Source organism: Ursus maritimus, unplaced genomic scaffold, assembly GCF_017311325.1.
Source record: "Ursus maritimus isolate PB19 unplaced genomic scaffold, ASM1731132v1 scaffold_12, whole genome shotgun sequence".
Classification (NCBI taxonomy): Eukaryota; Metazoa; Chordata; class Mammalia; order Carnivora; family Ursidae; genus Ursus; species Ursus maritimus.
In genome coordinates this window covers 35,084,932-35,108,065 of record NW_024423564.1, presented here as the reverse complement: position 1 = coordinate 35,108,065, position 23,134 = coordinate 35,084,932, and the positions used below count along the sequence as shown (strand labels likewise).

Genomic DNA, 23,134 nt, shown 5'->3' with positions numbered 1-23,134 from the left:
ATTATAGAATGGAAAGGATGTTGAATGAGCCAATTTGCAACATCCAACACAGTTCACTCCTTTGGCTGCTTATCACCTATGTGCACCCTTTACTGATGTTTCTATACAACAATGGCAACCACAATATACTACACCTAATTTAATATTGCTATCCTTCATATAAATGAAAACACAAACGTCTACAAAGGGAGAGACTCAAAATGCTATCAGCTCTTGTATCAACCTGTGGATTATACTCATTTCAGCCATTAATATCACAGTGATTTTCTGCTGTCTCGGACCTAAATTATAAAGTTAATCACTACTATCACACCTTATATGAAATTATTGGGGGAAGGGCAGAAGGAAATTGATGTGTTTATATATACAGTCACATTCATATGCACACACATAGCAGAGCAAATTAGTATTTATGGGTACCTGCTACAGTCCTTGTTTTGTCTGGAAGTTGTTATTACATACATAACCTCTCCACTGTTCATCCTATGTTCTATCTGCCAGTATATGAGTTAGAAGGGGTTCTATTTTAGGAGAGTGGTTTAGATCATCATTCTTGAGTTACTGAGAACTTGATAGTGTTTCCTATAATGGAATGCTGAGGTAACTCATGTGTTTTTCATCACTCAATATGGAAATTACAAGAAGACACCCCACAAGATCTGCTAGGATCTAGTCCTATTCTTCTCTGCCTGCATTTTGTAGCAAGAACCTATGTGTCAGTGATAACCAGGATTAATCATCCAAACGAAAATAATAACTCCCCTTTTTGCTTGTTATTGTAGTGCAATAAGGAGACCAGAATACCCAGGTGGCACTCTTAGCTTCTAGTTCTAGGGGTTCAATGTTATGTCTTCTTAGTAGAAGTATCCCTTTCATGGGTACTAAGATTTCTAAATCATCCAAAGTCACAGGGACAGGAAGCAAACATTCTTCAAATGAATAATTAAATGTGATACTATATTTCATTAATTCTAGGATACATATTTTTCTTGTACATTAATGTCTCTGAAATTTAGGATGCTTCCTACACTTGATGGTATCCTGTAGTTACTATCTGTCAGGCAGTACTGGTGACATATTTGTCATTGTCTGTGCATGCACAACATCAGAATAGATGTATTGGAAGAAAATCTAGGAGGTGGTAGTAGAGCACTTCAAGAAATATTGCATGAACAATATTTTTGATGTCATAAAAGACAGTAATTGTATAAAAACACACAATAATGACTGTGAGTCAAAAAATGATTCTACAGTTCGAATATACATGTGAAGGAGTTTTAGGAATTCCTTTATCAGTTTTTTGGTTTATATGTTTTTTCATTTTATATGTGCACAAATGATGTAAGATAGAAAGTTATGACAAAATAGGTTTAAAGTAGTTCTAAAGAAAAACAAAAATTGTAACTAATAAAGCATTATCTCCTCATAGTTTAATTTCTGCACTTTTTTTCTTTTTTCTTTCTTAGTGGTAAATAAAATAATAATGATTCTTAACAACTGGATAGTCTTAGATTCGATGAAATAGTGAGGTCTGCCACTTCTACCTCTATCCTCTGGTTCTCACTTCTCTGTTTTTTGTGGTTGAAGAAACACCACTATGACAGATTTCCTTCATATATAAGATTTCAGAACATTTCAGGTTTTCCTGACAATAATTAATCTTAAGTAATTTTTGAATTAATATTAATCAGTTTGTCTTCAACAGCCTCATTGTACTGGCTATTATGAGTTTTATGTATTTCTGTCAGTGTTCATATTTTGTGTTAAACAGCAAGATTTTTTTTAAATTTAAATTCAGTTTATTAACATATATTATTGGTTTCAGAGGTAATGGTCAGTGATTCATCAGTCTATATAATACCCAGTGCTCATTATATCATGTGCCCTCCTTAATGCCCATCACCCAGTTACCCTATTCTCCCACTCCCCTCCCCTCTAGCAACCCTCAGTTTGTTTCCTATGATTAAGAGTCTCTTATGGTTTGCCTCCCTCTCCAATTTCGTCTTGTTTTATTTTTTCCTCTTTTCCTCTATGATCCTCTGTTTTGTTTCTTAAATTGCACACACAAGTGAGATCATATGATAATCGTCTTTTTCTGATTGACTTATTTTGCTTAGCATAATACCCTCTAGTTCCATCCACGTCATTGCAGATGGCAAGATTTCATTGTTTTGATGGCTGAGTAGTATTTCATTTTGTAAATATACCATATCTTCTTTATCCATTCATCTGTCAATGGACATCTGGGCTATTTCCATAATTTGGCTATTGTGGACATTGCTGCTGTAAACAATGGGATGTAGGTGCCCCTTCGGATCACTATATTTGTATCTTTTGGCTAAATACCCAGTAGTGCAACTGCTGGGTTGTAGAGTAGCTCTGTTTTCAACTTCTTGAGGAACCTCCATACTGTTTTCCAGAGTGACTGCACCAGCTTGCATTCCCAGCAACTGTATAAGAGGGTTCCCCTTTCTCCATAACCTTGCCAACATCTGTTGTGCCCTAACTTGTTAATTTTAGCCATTCTGACTAGTGTAAGGTGGTATCTCATTGTGGTTTTGATTTGTATTTCCCTGATGCCAAGTGATGTTGAGCATTTTGTATGTATCTGTTGGCCATTTGGATGTCTTTGGAGAAATGTCTGTTCCTGTCTTCTGCCCATTTCTTGATTGGATTATTCTTTGGGTGTTGAGTTTGATAAGTTCTTTATAGATTTTGGATACTAGCCCTTTATCTGATAAGACATTAACAGCAAGAAATTTAAAAACCTTTTTCTAACATGTTCATATTTCTCTTCATTAATTTAATTATGAAACAAAGTAGCCTATTCATTTTCTTTTTAATAACTTGGTGTTTTGGGGGCGCCGGGGTGGCACAGTCGTTAAGCGTCTGCCTTCGGCTCAGGGCGTGATCCCAGTGTTCTGGGATCGAGCCCCACATCGGGCTCCTCCGCTAGGAGCCTGCTTCTTCCTCTCCCACTCCCCCTGCTTGTGTTCCCTCTCTCGTTGGCTGTCTCTCTCTCTGTCAAATAAATAAATAAATAAAATATTAAAAAAAAAAACAACAACTTAGTGTTTTTGTGTGACCTAGAAAATTTTTGTTGTGTCACTTTTCTAAATAAAAATAATTTTTATTGATTTTGTGGCTCTTTTTCATCTGTTTCATATTCCATTATGTTTCTATCTAAATATTATCTTGGTCCTTTAATACATAAATTTAAAGATGAAAAAGGAGGTACTCTCTTCATGTATGTTCAAGTCATGGGTCTATAATTTCTTCTTCATTGAAAAATCCCCAAACTTTTCCCCAGTTGCAGCTAAAATGGCATATACCTACATCAATTTCCCCTTAACAAATTCTCTAAACTGCCTGCAACCACTTCCTTAACACCTGACATAATGGAAAGTATGAAGAGGTAAAGTTGGAATGAAAGGAGACAGGAGTTTTAACCAATTGCAGTTTAAAATATCGCACTTTTTGCAATTACAAAAGCATATATTCTTGGGAACACAATGCTAGAATCTGTCCCAGGGATTTAGAATTTTCCCCTGCACCTGAGGGTTCCTATAATCCAAGTATCTTTAGCTTGGCAGGTAATCTGTCATGGATCTTGGATTTCAGTTCTCTTTATGAGGGAATGCCTCTCTTCTGGCTGGCCACTTATGACTCCCTTGTCTACACGCCTTTCCCTCGGGTCCCCAAGACATAAACACATTTTTCCGGCCATTGCAAGGGAAGCTCCCTCTCTGTGCTATTTTACTCTGCCCCTGGGCCTAACTAGGTTCATTTACCATAGTATCTACATTCGGTAAATTTGGTAAGTCCCCTGAAACCGTCCCTAACTCCTGTGGACTTAGAGGATAGAAGATAGGTCACATCTCTGAGTGGTTCCCCAGAAGCCCCTTATTTGATTTGAGGTGAGGGTGAAACACCACCTCTGCTACATGGTGTTGCCTAACTTATAACTCAGTACACAACAGTTCTTTCCGTGACTCTTCTACTTCTGCCTCTGTTGTAAATTGGTTAATGTTGGCAGATCTGGTTTTATGATCTCTTAGTTTGAATGGGTGGCTTTGTCCCTGTTTGAGAGTAATTAGTACCTCTTCCTTTGTGTTCAGTTTGGAGAGGCTGGTCACTTGATGGAAAACTAAGGAGAACCATTTTAATACCAATTGGTGTCTTAGGTATCTACTGAATTGCTTTTGGCCCTCAATTTTCACCTGGAAATCCTGTACTGAACTGAGCAAAAGTTTTTGAGGGCTTATGTATTCTAGGCTCTTCAATAGGTACCAGGAATAAAAAAATAAACAGATCCCATAGTGAACATTCAAATGTAATATGAAGAATAATATGGTTAATCTGCCATATATTAAGTGATAGGGTTTTTTTTTTTTTAAGATTTATTTACTTATTTTAGAGATAGCATGAGTAGGTGGAGAGGCAGAGGGAGAAGGAAAGAGAAAATCCTCAAGCAGACTCCCCGTCGAGCAGGGGAGGCTAATGCAGGTCTGGACGCTGAGATCATGACCTGAGCTGAAATCCAGTTACTGAACCGACTGAGCCACCCAGGTGCCCCTTAAGCCATAGTTTCTAAACCCCACTTGAAAAACTCAATATAGGAACAACTGTTTCTTTAAAGTTATATGAGATTTTACAAGAGATTTGGCTTTGCCATATTAACTATGAATGAATTTAAGAAATTATATTACGTAATACATTTACGAGTAAATTTTCATTAAATTATTAGTGAAATCAAATGTGATATTGGAATATTGTAGCAGACTTTGAAGGACTTCATTTTTTCACTGAGTTTGGTAAATAGGGAAGATTTATCAGAGAAGGTAAATGGGGGATTAGTTTCTAATGTGGTTTATATGGGAATTTTATAGTTTATTTGTATACATGAAATGATGCTCTTTTATATCTCTAGTACATAAAATTTTTGTGTTAGGGTCGAAAATTGTGAGTTGCTTTTTGTATACTGCTAAAACCTTAGGTGATGAAAGTAAAAGATTTCTCTGGATTTGTATGTGAAACCTAAATGGCCCCATTCTGCCACCTTCTGGCTGACTTCATATCTTCTAGTGGTATGAACTAAGACGCATCCAACTGTTCCTGCCATCGTTGGCACCATATCAATATTTTGGGGCCTGGGAGATTTCAAATGGGGTCAGTTTAAGCTGTAACATAGTTCTAGTGCCCTAGGCTCACATTTATTTCTTAGTTCTAAACTGTGTCCAAGTTTATTGGTATGTGATACCACATTATGATGTGAGGGGTTGTTTACCTTTAACAGTATGTAGTTATAACTACTTTTGGCTTTTCCTCAATATTAATAGCTATTACTTGAAATAAAGACATATCAAGTTTGTTAGATATTTATCACAGTCACAATAAGAAAATTATTTGGAGAGTGATATAGAAATGGAGGTTACTGAAATCACTGCTAAGTTCTTAGAAACTAGTGTTAGGTTCCATAATCACTTACCAGAGCTCCAAATAAAAGGAGAAACCACATGCATGTTAATGAAATCTTAGAACTTCCTTGGTTTTATGACTCTTTAGTGTTTTTTCATTTATTCAAAAAAGATTTTGGTAAAGGTTTAAAACTTGAAAATATATTTGAAATAAGTATGATATACTTTTTAAGTAGAAGGAATTATAGGTTATTGCAATTTTGTGACCTTTTACAACATGCTTTACCTCTCTGTACCTCTGGAAAATGGGATAATTATTCATCTTAAAGGTATGTTGTTGTAAGAAGTATATACATTAGTTACTTAATGCAAATGCTTGCAACAGTGTCTGACATGTAATAAGTAAGCATTATCATCAGTCTTACAACATTCAGAATATATTTCATATTCTTATATATTTTTTAAGTAAGTAGACTCCAAAATATCCTGGACAATGTTTTACATTTTCTTACAGTTTTATATCCAATGTTAAATTTGAATAGAGAAGTTGAAGATAGTGGAAACACATAGTCCTCTAAAGTAGTGTAGAAATATATGTGGTATACTGGGGCCTATCTTTGTATGACTTATATTTGACTTGAGAAACCTAAAATTATTTCATCAAAGAGCTAAAGAGCTATGGTATCTCTTAAAAATGAATCAGTTCAAAAACATTTCTTGAATGCTTACTATGTGGTCACCATTGTTTTAGATTCTAGAGGTAGAAGCTCACAAGAAGAGTTAAAAGTCTAAGCATGTAATTATTGTACACTGTGGTCAGTACAATAATGTGGGTGTTAATGTATTTTAGGAGTTAGAACTGAGGCAATAACATTGAAATAAACTTTGGGTAACAAGTAGGAATTTGCCAGGAGAAACTCATTCTACCTAAATGGAATTTTTATGCTTAATACTTTGACTACTGGTTCATCTGCACATCCCCACATTTTGTATTAGTAATATTATACTTTCTTTCATATCCAGAATTCTTTGTCACACATCACCTAAAGAATGAGATTTTCAAGTGTTTGTATTTTAGTAGGGAAGATATGGTTTCCATTATGGTAATTCTGGGTAAAAGTAAACTGTGTTTTTCTGGGTGGACATTTGCAATGTTGTTATCTGAGCCTGTAGCCCCCTACATTCACTTCCTCATTCTGTGGAGACAGACCTATCACACGGACAGTCCAGAGGCCTGAGTTTGCCCTTATCTATACTGATGAGGACTCTCATTTGAGTGAAAGGAGTGATAAATACATTCATGCAGTGGTAGTGGAAGTTGAAGGGATAAGTTTTATCTTCTTCACTTCTGTATCAAGGATTTAGAAAGTCCCTCCATGGAGATTTACCTGGCCATTATCTTGGCTAGTGAGTCAGTAGTGAGTCAATGGAAGATTCTCATCAACATAAAGGACTATAAGGGGTAGAGAGATGGAGAGAGTGCCTGCATCAACAATGAGTAGAAGCCAGATATTTTCAATTTCATATATTTAGCATTCTGGAAATAAAATGCCACTTTCCCCACCCCCATCATCTTATTACATTTAAGTCTTGTATCAGTTTTCTCTTGCTGCCATAACAAATTACCATAAATATAGTGGTTTAAAACAATGCCCATTTATTATCCCACAACTTTTTAGGTCATGGTTCTGTTAGGCTCTTATCTGGAGTTTCTGGGGAAGAATCTACTTTTAGGGTCATTAGTATTTTGGGCAGAATTCATTTCCTTGTGGTTACACGACTGAGGTCTCTGTTTCCCTGATGGCTGTCATTTGGGGGCCGTCCACAGCTCCTAGAGGCCTTTCTCTGGTTTTTGCACATGGACTCTAATATCTCAGAGCCAGTAATGGTGTGTTGAATCCTTTTCATGCTTAGAACCTGACAGCTCCTTGCCATGGCTCTCTTCTGCTTCAACTAGAGAAAGGCTCTGCTTTTAAGAGCTAATATGATTAGATCAGTCCCACCTAGGTAATCCATAAGAATCTATTTGAAGGTCATTAATTAGTAACCTTAATTACATCTGCAAAGTCTCTTTAGGCATGCATTATAACATATTTACAGGATCCCTTGTTTCACTTTCAAGTATGGTTTTGAACCAAAGTTAAGATTGTATGTGCAAAGGCAATAGAGTTAAGAAAGGGCATGCTGTATTCAAGAAATGGCAGTTAAGTTAGCATTATTATTGTTTGAGATATAAATTGGTAAAATGGAGCTAAACGGAAGCCTGCTTGAGGTTGGCAAATGTCCTTGATTACTGTGCTAAGGGTTTAGATTTTTGTAGGCCATGGGAAGTCACTTGGGTTTATTTTTCTTTGGAATGACATAGAATTGTGTTTTAGTAATATGACAAATATGAGAGTCAGAACTAAGACATTGGGAGTTTAGAGAAAAGAGTGCCTTTTCTCCAAATCTCTGGTATGTATATCACAGTTTCACAGTCACCACCGAGAGGGAGATTTATTTAATATTTTAAGTAAATACAAACCATTCTTTTTTCCCTTGGATAACCAGAAATATAAAACACTTGGTAAGATAATTGTAAAATAAAATTTATAATGCAGTAATGTGTTCCAGACTCCAATCCAGCTCTTTTTGAAGTTTCCAGTTTGATGTCTAATATGTCCGACAAAACCTTTCTTTATTACAACATGCTTCTAACCTATTCTTCACTCTTCCCCCATCTTAGTAATTGGCATCACTATTTACCCAGATGCTCCAGCAAAAAACATTGGTATTATTTTTGATGACTTTCATTTATTCATTCTCCAGTTTCAATCTGTCAGCAGATTTCCCTGTTTCTCCAAAATATATAAATGAAATCTGTCCATTTCTCTGTCTCTCTCACCACAATCTCAGTGTAAGCGGCAACCATCTCTTGCCTGGACTTTGCAGTAGTCTCAGTTATTTTCCCTGCTTCCACTCTTACTCTCATCTTACACAGACCATTTCTCAATCCATTCTCTGCCTAGTAGTCCTGTTGTTTCTGTCCATTCTTCTGTCAGGGTCTTCCATTGACTCTTTCTTCTTCCTGGATTAGTCTTTTTCCATTAGCCTTTGATTTTCTCCTTTTCTTTATACTTCAGGTCTTCACAACTCAAAGTAAAGCAATGTTCCTCAGACATCTTTGATCACCCTACATAAAATAATCATCTCCCTGCAAGTTACACTCTATCATATCTTCTCTTATTTCCTTCTTCACATTTCTTAATCTGAAAAGGGGAGTGACGGGAGGGTAGAGCATGTCATATTTATTCTTACCTATAGCCTTCATTTATATAGATTGATCTTCTTAAATTGCTCTTTTCACTTTTTCTGGTCTATATAAATTCTGCTTTTCCTCCAAGACCCTTCTCAAGTTTTACATATTCCATTCCATTTTCCTCAGTACCTAGTATACACTGAACTCCCCTTTCTATTCTTTATGGTCTTTTGGTGCTTTAAAGTCCCTTTAGCGTTTTTAAAGTCCCTTAAATAGAAAATACTAATAGTCAGGGATGTTAAAATTCTAAATGGTCAGTCTTTGTTTTTGTATTTGCTGTGGTGTCTTCCATATAGAACAAGTGGCTAGAGTTCCTTAATATGTAAGTTCTTTGACAAGTTCGTTTGGGTTAATATATCAGTAAGGTTACTTTGTTAAAAAATTATTATCTCAAGCCATAACAGATTAAGTATATAGAAAATTTTGCCTCCATTCTATGGCTGTATATTTAGTTATATGTCATATAAATCTTCAGTTATTACCTATAGGAAATATTACTAGCTTTTATTTGACTTTTAAATTTCGTGGGTAGTTACTCTTAAATAATTATTTTATATTCTCTATAATTCAACACTTGGACATTATGGATACTCAGTACAAATTTGTGATTATATATTCTCTGTTTCTTTGTGGATTAGGTAAAAAAAAATCCAGGTCCATTGGAATATGTTCTTAAGTTCTCTGGAATGTAACTTACCTAAGCTAACTACATGAGTGCGTTACACCAATATCAAAAATATTTTCTGAGAAGTTAATAAAACTAATTCATTTTTGGAAATATCTGCCATTTTTCCAAGGAATAAAATATTCACTAGTAGAATTTTACTGATTCAAGACATGAGCAATGTGTCCTAGTTGAGTGAATGTAGGGAAATGGAAAAAAAATTCACTGTGTTTATTATCCAAGATACATTATAAAATGTGTACTTTTGCACATCAGATGAAGATAAATAAGGGAGGAAAACCAAAGAAAATAGTGATTCATCAAATAAAATATGAAAAACAGTTGCATTTAATGGATTTAAACATACCATTAGTAAGCATGATAATTTCCCTATGTCCCTTAAAAATACCTGTAAGACATTGTGTCAGGAATTCTAAACCCTTTATTTGTTGGAAAAATAAAAACTGATAACAAAAATGTTGTACTGTAGAACTCCTCAGGAGGTATACTCAACTGTGTCAGTATTTTAAAAACTCAGTCTTTCCAGGAAAGAATGAAGTTAATTTACCTGTTAGTATTACTAATAGTTGCATTTAATTAGGTAAACAGTGTGGGTTCAGAACAATTAATTATTTGCCATAACTGTTTATTCTTGATTCATTACTGAACCAGTTTTTGTCACTGACTACAATATAAATGAGAATTTTGTGAGTTTTTTTCTTTTTGTTTTTCTTATAATTGATAGCTGCACACAGCAAATTTAGTTCTTATTCCTTATTGGACTCTGACTTTGGAAAAGTTACTATAATAATACATTCAATTATCTATATTAACCATTTTCCTGTTTGGGGATTTACAGTTTTGTTTTGATAATACTGCAGTGAATACATTTTATGCTTTGAATTAAATTTATTATTTCCTATTATTATATCATAAAATTATATTAAAGATGAATATATGTTCAATGAGAATTGTTTATTTAAAGAAACTGATTTGCAAAATTTTTCATTATACAAAAAAAAAAGGAAGAAAAAAGAATGGTTTTGCCTAGGACTCTTCAAAATCTAATGTATTTTTCATTAAAATTATTTCTATAGTATAGGTACACCATCTGCTAAAAAAACACAACTTTATACAACGTGTTTTGACATACAGTATGGGACACAGAGAACTGATACCTTTCATATTTTAAGACTAATATTCCCTTGACGTCGAATAAACTTCTATTTCTTTTTTGATGTGGAATAATACTATCTTTGTATCTTATATCAATTTATCTTATTCCTTAATAAGCAAAGTTATAAACTTTTTAGGTTGTTATACTTTGAGATTTTTTACTATATGATAAGTTAGGCATTAAGGAGAGTGTAAGGATGAAAAATATGGAGTATGATTATGAAAATTTATTTATATATTTGAAAATATATCATTTTGCCAAGTGTGAAGCAGTTAATTCTGTATTAATGATAGCACCATCTTTGTTATTGGTAATAATCTTGTAGGAGGCAGGAAAGGTAATCATTGTGAAATATGCCCAAAGCATTCTTCAGTAATGGTCTACTTTCTGGGGGAAAAGATATCGCCAGAGCCCTATCTAGTTTGGGGAGGCCATCCCTCCTATTCCAGCCCCCTCTAGGCTTCCTCTCTCAAGAGGGAGAAAAGCTGTATCATGGAGAAACACCTGTGAAGGACACAGCCCAGAGAAACAGGCCAAATAAGAAATTGAGATTTAATTCTAAAATTATAGAATGCTTTTCCTTCCCCACACCATACCCCCATACCAAAACCAGCTATGCAAATATACAGATATATAACAGGAATCCAGTATAATAACAGTGAAATACAGCTGAAAGAGGCATGGACTCTGAAAGAGAAGTACTGAGGGAAGCCCAGAATCAATATGGGACACAAAACAAAGATAATGCAGGAACTGGAAGCTTCTGACACCTATAACAAACATCAGACACAGCACACCTCCTGGCCAGATTAACAGATCCACATAGTAAATGATTATTTACCTCTGTTCCTATTTCCCTATGCCAAATGGTGAACTTTCAAAAAAAAGTTAGAAGACTTGCCTAAAGTCAAGAAAAAACAGTGTGAAAGACAAAGCACCAGAAACAGACTGAAATGATGGAATTATCAGATAGGGAATTTAAAATAACTGATTAATATGTTAAGAACTCTAATGGAAATAGTAGACAATATGCAAGAAAACTTGAGTATTGTAAGCAGAGAGAAACTCTAAGGAAGTATCAGTAGCAAGTGCTAGAAATAAAAAACACTAACAAATAAATGCCTTTGATGAGCTCATCAACAGAATGGACACAGCTGAGGAAAGAATCAGTGAGGTTGAAGATAGATCAATAGGAATTGCCTAAACTGAAATGCAAAGAGAAAAAAGAATTGAGAGAAAAAACCCAGAACTGAACATCAATAACTATGGGACAGTTTTTTAAAGTGTAATATATGCATAATTGGAATACCAGAAGAAGGGGAAAGAACAGAAGAAATATTTGAAGTAATAATGGCAGGGAATGTTACAAAATTAATGACAGACACCAAAACACAGGCCCAGGAAGCTTAGAAAATACCAAGCAAAATAAATATCAAAATAACTACATCTAGGCACATCATATTCAAACTGCAGAAAACCAAAAGCTATGAAAATCTTGAAACAAGCCGTAAATAATTCCAATTAGAGGAATTATGACAGCCTTCTCATCACCCAGTAAATAAGAAGAGTATGGAGTAAAATATTTAAGAGTTGAAAGAAAAAAAGCCACTAACCTATAATTCTGTATCCATCGAAATTATTCTTAAAAGTGAAAGAGAAAGTCTCCTTCAAAGAAACAAAAACTAAGGGTATGTATTGTCAGCAGATTTGTCCCATAAGAAAAGATAAAAGAAGTTCTTCGGGGAGAAGAAAAATTATATAGGTTAGAAATTTGGATGTACATAAAGAAAGGAAAAGCATGATATAAGAAAAAGAAAGATAAAATATTTTTTATTCATGGATCTAAAATATAACTATTTAAAGTAATAGTAACAAGGTACTGGGTGGTTATGGAATATGGATAAATGAGATGAAGGACAGCAGTGTCTATAAGGAATAGGAGAAAGGATTGGGAATACTGTTATAAAGTATCCCCACTACAAGTGAACCAGTATACTGCTATTTAAGGGTGGGCTGCGATTAGTTAAAAATGTATATTGCAGGGCACCTGGCTGGCTCAGTTAGTAGAACATGTAACTCTTGATCTCAGGGTTGTAAGTTCAAGCTCCACATTGGGTGTAGAGCTTAGTTTTAAAAATATATACTGCAAACACTGGAACAACCACTAAAATTTTTCTGAAAAGAAGAATAATTGATATGTTAACAGAGTAGATTAAATATAATAATATAAAATGTTCATTAAAATCAGAAGAGACAGAAAAGTAGGGGGAAAACATGTGCAATGGGTAGAAAACAGTTACAAATATGGTAGATATTAATATAATTATGATAATAGTCACTTTAAATGTGAATGGTTTAAATACACTAATTAAGAGACAGATTTTGTCAGAGTGGATAAAAAAATAAGATCCTTATATTTAAAAAGGTGCAGCTATGTGTTATCTGTAAGAAACCCAACTTAAATATAAAAAACTAGATAAAAAATAAAGAGATGGAGAAAGATAAACCACACTATCACTAACTAAAAGGAAGCTGGAGTAACTATATTAATTTCAGACAAAGTAGATTTCAGAACAAGGAAAATTATAAGGGATAAAAAGGGACATTACATAATGATTTGGTGGTCAATTCTGCAAGAATTCTTAACAATCCTAAATATTGCACTTAACAAGAGTGTCAAAATACATGAGGCGAAAACTGATAGAATTGAAAGGAGATATAGAAAAAAACACTGTAGTTGGAGACTTTAACACCCCTCTTAAGCAGAAAATCAGTAAGTATGTAGATGATTGAACAACACTATCAGTCAACTTGATCTAATTAACATTTATAGAATATTCCATTCAACCACATCAGAATATACATTCTTCTCCAGCTTGTATGGAGCATTTGCCAAGATAGATCACATTCTGGGCCATAAACCTCACCTTACCATGTTTGAAAAAAAATAGTACAAAGTACTATGCAAAGTATATTCTCAGATCACAGTGGAATTAAACTAGAAACTGATAACAGAAATTAAGCTGGAAAAATCCCAAATATAGAAATTAATTAAAGAATGTACTTTTAAATAACACACGGGTTAAAGATGAAGTCTCAAGAAATTTTAAAATAATTTAAATGATAATGAAAATACAATTTATCACAATTGTGGGGATTTAGCAAAAGCAGTGCTTAGCAGGCAGCTTATAACCTTAAATACAGGAAACCTTAAATACAGGAAAAGAAGAAACATCTAAAATCAGTAACATGAGTTTCTACCTTAGGAAAGTAGGGAAAAAAAAATTTAAGCCCAATGCAAGCTGAAGAAAGAAATAATACAGAGCAGAAATTGAATACAGGAAAACAATGAGAAAAAAGTGTTTTTAAAAGTTTGTTACAGGGAAAAATCAATAATCAATAAAATTGATAAATAGCTAGTGAGCCTGATTTAAAAAAAAAAGATGAAGAGCCCAAATTACCAATATCAGAAATGAAAGCTTGATAATCACTATAGCCCCTATGGGATTAAAAGGGAATAAAAGAATACTATGAAAAATTCTAGGCCCACAAATTGATGGCTCTGATAAAATGGGCCAGTTTCTTGAAGGACATAGATTATCAAAACTGACACAAGGAGAAATAGGTAATCTGAATAGATCTGTATCTATTAAAACTGAATCAATAATTTGAAAGTTAATAATTAAGAAATAGTTTCTGAAAAAGCATCAGGATCAGATGAATTCACTAGTGAATTCTACCAGGTAAAACTCAATTACAAGATAACAAACAGGAGTGCCTGGGTGGTTCAGTTGGTTAAGCATCTGACTCTTGATTTCAGCTCAGATCATGATCTCAGGTTTGTGAGGTCAAGCCCCACATCAAGCTCCACGCTGGGCATGGAGCCTGCTTAACATTCTCTCTCTCCCTCTGCCCTTCCTCCCTGCTGCTCACACTATCTCTCTCTAAAAAAAGAAAAAAAAATCCAATTAAATAGTGGGCAAAAGATCTGAACAGACATCTCACTAAAGATAATGATGGTAAATAAGCATATGAGAAGCTGCTCAACACCATTGTCACTAGGGAATTGCAAATGAAAATAACAATAACATACTACTATACATCTTTTAGAATGACTAAAGTAAAGACATACAGAAAACTGCCAATTTCTAATAAGGATGCAGAACAGCAGGAACTCTCGTCATTGGTGGTGGTAATAAAAAATGGTACAGCCCATTGGAAGACATTTTGGCAATTTCTTGCAAAGCTAAACATCGTCTTACCATACATTCCAGCAGTCACACTGCTAGGAATTTAATTTACTACACTGATTTTAAAACTATGTCCACACAAAAACCTGCACATGAAAATTTACAGCTTCTATTCATAATTGCCAAAAACTGGAAGCAACCATGGTCCTTCAATAGGTGAATCAATAAACAGACTGATATATCCATATGATAGTTTATTACTCAGTGATAAAAGAAATAAGCCATAAAGCCACAGAAAGACATGCATGAATTTTAAATGCATAATGCTAAGTGGTAGAAGCAGTCTGAAAAGTCTTCATGGGGTATGACTCCCAATTTTGACACCATGGAAAAGGCAAAACTCTAACAATGGGGAAAGTTCAGTCGGTACCAAGGATTGGGGAAGCACAGGATATTTACAAAGGTGATAAACTATTCTATATGATAATGTAATTGTGGTTACATGACATTATGCATTTGTCCAAACCCATAGTGCCTCAGTACAAAGTAAATCTTAACGTATGTAATTTTTTAAATATATGTAATTTTTAAAAACATCATTTAGAAAGTTGGGGGATCCCAGAATGAAATTCAGACTGTGACAAAACAATCTAACTGTATTATAAACTTATGAAACTACCTTACTGAAGATGAGGCAAAAGGTGCTGACCTAAGTAAATTTGGAAATAAGTGAAATCTGCAAGAGTAGAGGCAAAAGAAACTGCATCGTAGTGTACTCTAGTTGATAAAGCTGTTTCCCGTGGGGATAAAGTTATTAAATGTACCAGGTTAACAATTCTGATATTGCCACATGTGTATACTGAAATTGAACAAGTAAGTAAATGAATGATGGATGGTGGAAGCCAGGTTTCTCACTGTTGGAGTGGGAGTTTTCAAGTAAGCAAGGAGAGGGAGTAAAATGAATCAGGCAGTAATGAATTAGAGTTGGAGATACTAGGAGGAACTCATCTTTACCTCATTATAGACCAGATAATTACATGTAGAAATAGTTACAGATATGGGTATATGCCCATTTGTATACACATATATTTCTTTGGTCCATCAGCTGAGAAGACCTACAGGCAACAACACTCCAGGAGCAACAAGCTCACCTAGTTCCCAGATCTTGGTTTCTAATACCGTTCTCCAGTAAAAGAAACTAGGGCTTTTTGGAGAAATGGTTAATTCTAGGATTGGGGCAGGAAGTATACAAAATGAGCATGGGCCATTTTGTAGTGTTAAAAAGTAAGTGTTCAAACATATATGCATGTGTGCACATGCAAACATATGATTGTGTATCAAAAGGACATAGGAGGCAATTGAAAGAGTTTTCAATGGCCAAAGCTTGAATAATCTGAGCAAAAAAATAAATAACATAGTATTGAATTATAGCTCAAAATATAAACTAAATATTCATGAGTCCATACTGAATGTAAATAAATGATTGAATGAATAAATCAGGGAGAAGAGACACATTGCCCAGGCAGAGGAATTCCACTCTGTCTTCAAGGAATTAGAGTATAACTCCCCATTCTTTAAGTGTGCACTGGGTATAGTGACTTCATTCCAACAAGTACAGTATGGAATGAGGGGGAAGGGAGTAACTACAGTGGAGGCACTTGAAAAATACTACCTACACCAGGTGATGAAGGACAGCATCCACAGTGATAAGTCATGTTGATAGTATATATCTTTGATATGATGTGATATAAATGACACTTTACTTCTCTTTACTCTCTTCTACTGGGGAGTAGCCCATTACCCCAGCTAATCATGAAAAACAAGCAAACGAACAAACAAACAAAACCCAAAAATACAATACCCAAACTGAGGAACACTCTACTAAATGTAATGTAGTATCCTGGATGGGATCCTGGAAGAGGAAAAGGACATTAGATTAAAGCTAAGGAAATCTGCATAAACTATGGAATTTGGTTAACAATAATGTATCAACATTGGCTCATTAATTGTACAAATTTACCATACTAATGTGAGATTAATTGTTGAAGTGGTGTTGGGATATGGCAACCCTATAGTATCTTTGCAATTTTTCTGTAAATTTCAAACGGTTCTAAAATTAAAAGTTTATTTTACCAAAAAGTTCCATTTTATGTAGGTCTTAAAATGCAAATTATCTATTTTGTCAAGAAGTATCAAGTTGCTGGGGATTTAGAATGGAAAGATGGAAAGATTATGAAGAGGCATGAGAAAAATTCATTATCTTGATTCTGGTTATGGTTTCATAGTTGTATTTATATGTAAAAGCATCAAATTCCACACTTTAAATATTTGCAGTTTTGTATGTCAGTTATATTCATGAAAGCTTTTTTAACAAATAGGGAACAAACAGAAAAGAAATAACAAAACAATAGACCTAAAGCCAATTATATCAGTAATTACAGCAAATGTAAATGATTTAAGCAAGTCTCAGCTACGTGTTGTAACAAGAAGCCAACTTTAAATATACTGATATAGTGTTTAAAAGCAAAAGAATAGGGGGAAAGATATACCATACAAACACTATTCAGCAAAATTTGTGTTGGCTGTATTAATATTATACAAAGTCTACTTCAAGAAAATTAGCCAGGATTAAAAGGGGACATATGTGCTGAAAGTGTTCATTTGGTAAGGAGACAAAACAATCCTAAATATATAGGTATGTAAAAACAGAGCTTCAAAACACATGAAGCTAAATAAATATAACTGAAAAGAGAGAAACAGAAAAATCTACAAAGTTGAAGGCTTCTGTAATCTCACAGTACTCTATAGAACAATTAAACCAAAAATTTGAAAGAATATAGAAGATTAGAACAACAAAATCAAATTGACTTAACTGATATTTATGATATACTTAAAAACTATAGAAGACACTCTTCAAATGTCCATGGAACATTCACCACCAAAGACCATATTCTCAGTTATAAGACAACACTTAAAAAGTTTAAAAGAATTAAAAATCAAGTTCTCTGACCATAATGGAATTAATTAGAAATCAATAACGGAGGGGTACCTGGGTGGCTCAGTCAGTTAAGCCTCTGACTCTTGGTTTCAGCTCAGGTCATGATCTCTGGGTCATGAGATACAGCCTCCATCTGGCTCTGCTCTCAGCAAAGAGTCTGCTTGGGATTCTCTCCCTCTCCCTCCCCTGTGCCCCTGCCCCCACTTGTGCACTTGCTCTCTCTAAAATAAAGAAATAAATAAAATCATAAAAAAAAAAGAAATCAATAACAAAGATATCAGGGAAAATTCTCAGATACTTGGAAATTTAAATGACACACTTCTAAATAATCTTCATCAAAGATAAAGTCTTAAGAGAAATTAGAAAATATTTTTAATTGAATGAGAATGAAAATTCAATATGTTAAAATTTGTGAGTTACACTTAAATCATTGTTCAGAGGGAAATTTATAGAGTTGAGTTCATATATTAGAGAAGAAGAAAAGTCTTAATATAATTATCTAAGTTTTTACCTTATGAAATTAGAAAAAGAGCAAAATAAACCCCCAAAAAGTAGAAGGAAAGAAAAAATAGCAGGAATCAGTAAAATTGAAAACAGAAAGATAGAGAAAATCAATGAAAACAAGAGGTGGTTGTTTGAAAAAATACATAGAGTCCTTTAGCCAAATTTACCAAAAAAAGGAAAGTAGGCAAATTACCACTATCAGAAACAAAAGAGGGGATGTAACTACAGATGCCACAGAAATTAAAAGGGTAATAAGGTGAGATTAGAAATAACTCTATTCACACTGATTTGACAACTTAGTTGAAATAGACCATTTTGTGAAAAACAAACTACCAGTATTCACTGGAGATGAAATAGACAACTGAATAGTACCGTATTGTTGAAGAAATTTAGTTGGTATTTGTAACCTTTCAAAAAAGAACTCCTGGTCCAGATAGTTTTCCTGACAAATTCTACCAAATATATAGCACTTTTCTGCAGTCTCTTCCAGAAAATAGAAAACAGAACACCTCTCAACATACTTTATGAGATCATCCTTAACCTGTTGTCAAAATCATTCAAAAATCATAATGAAAAGAAAATTTGAAAATATTATTTCTGGGGTGCCTGGGTGGCTCAGTTGTTAAGCGTCTGCCTTCGGCTCAGGGTGTGATCCCTGCATTCTGGGATCGAGCCCTGCGTTGGGCTCCCTGCTCAGCTCTCCCACTCCCCCTGCTTGTGTTCCCTCTCCCACTCCCCCTGCTTGTGTTCCCTCTCTTGCTGCCTCTCTGTCAAATAAATAAATAAAATCTTAAAAAAAAAGAAGAAGAAAAGAATATTTCTTGTAAACATACACAAAGTTCTCAAAAAGTATTAGTAAAGTGAATCCAGCAATATATAAAAAGAATAGTACACCAAGACCAAGAGGTGGTTATCCTGGGGATTCAAGACTGGTTCAGTATTTGAAAATTAATCAATAACTGTAATCTATTATATTAGCAGACTAAAGAAGTAAAACCATATGATCATACCAATAGATGGTGAAAAAGCATTAGGTAAAATTCAACATCCCTCTAAGATAAAAAAAATACCCAGTTACCTAGGAGTACAAAGGAAATTCCTTATCTCCATAAGGGGCAATGACAAAAAATGTCCACAGCTGACATCATAATAAATGATGAAAAACTACATGCTTTCTTTCTAAGATTGGGAATAGGGCAAGGATGTCTATCTTGATACTCTTGTTCAACATTATTACTAAAAGTCCTAGAAATAAAACAAACTATATCTGTTCAAAGATAACATGGTTGCCTACATAGAAAATCCTAATAAATCTACAAAAAAAAAAAAAAGACTCCTAAAACGAATAAGTGTGCTTAGCAAGGTTGCAATATACAAGGTTAAAATATAAAAATAAGTCATATTTCTGTATACTAGCAATAAACAATTGTAAACATTTTTTAAAGTACCATTTACAATAACTCCAATTTAAAAAAAATAATATGTAGGTATAACTCTTAACAAAATCCTTGCAGGATCTTTATGCTCAAGACTATAAAACACTGATGAAAAAAAATCAAAGACCCAAGTAAATGAAGAGATACACTATGATCATGGATTGAAAGACTCAATATATTGAAATGTCCTTTCTCTCAATAAACACAATAAAGTCCCAGCAAGGTTATTTTTGTAGACATGGACAATCTTAAAATATATATGGAAAGGTTAAAGAACTCTTATACTCAAAACAAGAAAGAAAAAAATATTGGAACATTTACACTATCAGATTTAAGACTTAATAGAAAGCTATAGTAACCAACACAGTACAGTATTGATGAAAGAACTGGTACATACAAATCAGTGGGACAGGATAGAGTCTAGAATAGACCCAGACAAATATTGTTAACTGATTTTTGACAAAGGTGCAAAGGCAATTCAATTGTGAATGGTTATATAAATTATGGTAAATCCATGCAATGGAATACTATTCAGCAGTAAAAAATGAGTAAACTATTGATACAACATGGATGAGCCTCAATTGTAAATGCTGTACTAAATGAAAGAAGCAAGTCTTAAAAGGTTGAATCCATTTATAAAAGATATGAATCCATTTAAAACATTTTGTAAAAAGTAAAACCATTACCCTAAAACCTTTATTTGAATAGTAGGGGTCATGGTCATATTATTTGCCCTCTACTTGGAACAAATACATCATTTATGTATCAAATATGCTTCCATGTTTTTCTTTTCTTTAACCTTGAAACTCTAAAGTACATAGTTATTCTTGGCCTTGGCATGATTGTGGACCTAAAGGTAGACAATGAAGTCACATGGCCATAAGGTGACCGACCATCTGAATGGAAACATTCAGATTCTTAGACTCTGAACAGTATATCCAAGAACTTATTGTTCTTTTATTCCCCCTCCTACTGTTCTTTTATTCCCACTTCCCCATCCTTTTTTTTTTTTTTTTTTTTTTTTTTTTTTTAGATTTCATTTATTCATTTGAGACAGAGAGAGCACAAGCAGGGGGAGCGGCTGGCAGAGGGAGAGGGAGAAGCAGGCTCCCCTCGGAGCAGGGAACCCGATGTGGGGCTCAATCCCAGGACCCTGAGATCATGACCTGAGCCAAAGACAGATGCTTAACCGAACTGACGGAGCCACCTAGGCAACCCCCACTTCCCCATCCTTACTCGAAAAATACTGCATTGAAAAAATCTTTACTTCCCTTGTTAATCACTGTTGTGCAGTACAAAGGAGCTTTGATCTAGGAGCCAGAAGACTTTGGGCAAGTCACTTAATGTTTTTAAGTTTATTTTCTCATCTTAAAGTAGAGATAATAACACCTGTCCTGCCTACTTCATTTGTAAAGACCTGATGAGCCAATGGAAACTCCCATTTGAATGTTGTAATTGGTAAATGTAAGCTTTCACTACTATTACTAAATATAAGGAAAAAAAACCGTGTTTTGTGGTATCTTATGGTAATCACAGGAGATTCAAGTCTACAAATTGTTATAATCTCAAAAATTAATGCAGAATGAATAATAAGGACTTCATAATTTCAAAGTTGATTACTCTGGTTTTATTATCATACATTATTTAATTAAATTATTAATAGAGTATAAAATATGCTATTACACCAAATTTGGAGTACAGGGCTAGACATCTTAGTACAAATTAAAGTTCTGTAAATACCCTCAGGATGAATAACAAGCAATATACTTCTTAAGGTTAATTTCAATTATGAAGGAAGGAATTCAGTTTTAGTAAAAGCTGTAGTTGTTTCCTTCTAGCAGTAGATGCCAGTAGAGTTCTTCTTTTTAATAAAAATCAAATTGCCTAAGTACTTCCATAGCAACAACTTCCTGGTCACATTACCATATATAGAAACATTGCTCTGCAGACTAAAGATTCTACTTTCTATAAGGACTTTGTAACAAATGGAAACAGTTTTATTGGAAAAAAAAAAAAAAAAGTCCAGGTTTCAAATGTAGGGTTTTCACTCACCTAGTGAGGCTTACTTCCTCCTCCTCCTCCTTCTTCTACTTACTTTGCTGCTAAGTCTTATGCATTGTTTTAAATAAATTAATCTTAGTGTTCTAGTTAGGAATCTGGAATATCTGTACTAAGCGTGAGCAACATTGAATATGCCTGGCTAAACATGTTAAAAATGAATATGGTGGGGCTGAAATGTTAGGATTAGTTCATGCATTTGGCAAGGGAATACCATGAGTGTAATATTTTGGGAAGGTTAATGTGTCAGAGATGAGTGATTGAAAGAAATGACTGGAAGCAGGGAAAACAAGTTATTTTAGAACTCCACATTTGCACGTTATAAAAATGAAACCCAAAGAATGAACAAAATTTAGTAACTGAATATAGAGAAAAAGAGTTCAATGACATTGCATAAATAAAATTAAAACATTTTCAAGTATTTGATGATTTTATTTAAACCTGTAATTTGTTAAAAATGAATGCTTTCTTCAACATATTTTTTGAGTATGTAATACATGAATTACATTTATGAATTCAAGTAATGTATTTTGAGACATAAATTTATAAACAGCAAGTTTTAACACAAAAGTTTAAATCAGTGGAGAAAGGAGAGAGCAATTTATTTTCCAGGAAATATGTGGGAAAATTCAGTGAAGATGTGATAGTTGGAGTGAGCCTCAAGGATGATAGAATTTCTCCCAAGACAGCAAGACAGAGAATTAAGGAATTTCATCCACTTCTGTCCTTATATAGTCCTTCCATGCTCTGTAGAGGTTTATTAAAGATTGCAGACACTTGTTCAGTGTCTGTTTTGTGTAAAGCACTGTCAGATGTTAATAAGAAATTATTCTTATACACACACACACACAGAAAGCTACAAATTTTAAAATCTTAGTATTATAGATACTGTTCCCTCTTTGGTTATATTGATTTTTTTTTTATTACACAAAACAAAATGTACACAAAGGAGCTATTACTTGGCAAAATTCATAAGTCAATTTTGTGTGTGTGTGTTGTCCTAAATTGGTTATATTATTGTTCCAATTTATTCTATTTATTATTATTGTTCCTATTCTATTTGTCAATCAGTTGGCAGGAAATCTGGACTAAGATATTTTTTAGGTAGATCCTCTCTCCCAAGGAGAAAAGCACATAGATTTCTCATCCTTTAATTAGTGTCAAAAGGCAAGTACTCAAAGTCATCATTAAATGTCACAGGTTACTTTTTTTTCCTGCAAATGAAAAAATGGCAAATTTTACTTACTTTTAATCAAAGGAATTTCTAAGTCAGACCTGAAGTTAGGGATCAGGGAAGCAGTAATACTCAGTGTTAAGTTTTAAAAATTAACATGTTTCAGTAAACTAGAAGGAATTTTTTTCTCATTTGAAATGTTTTGCTGTGGCTGATTT

The 23,134-nt window shown here is 33.9% G+C and overlaps 1 protein-coding gene across 1 annotated transcript in view; it reads left to right on the top strand.

Annotated features, from left to right (window-relative positions):
• Positions 1 to 23,134, top strand: part of PRKACB (protein kinase cAMP-activated catalytic subunit beta) — a 123,052-nt gene that overhangs the window by 33,932 nt on the left and 65,986 nt on the right. The window lies entirely within an intron of this gene.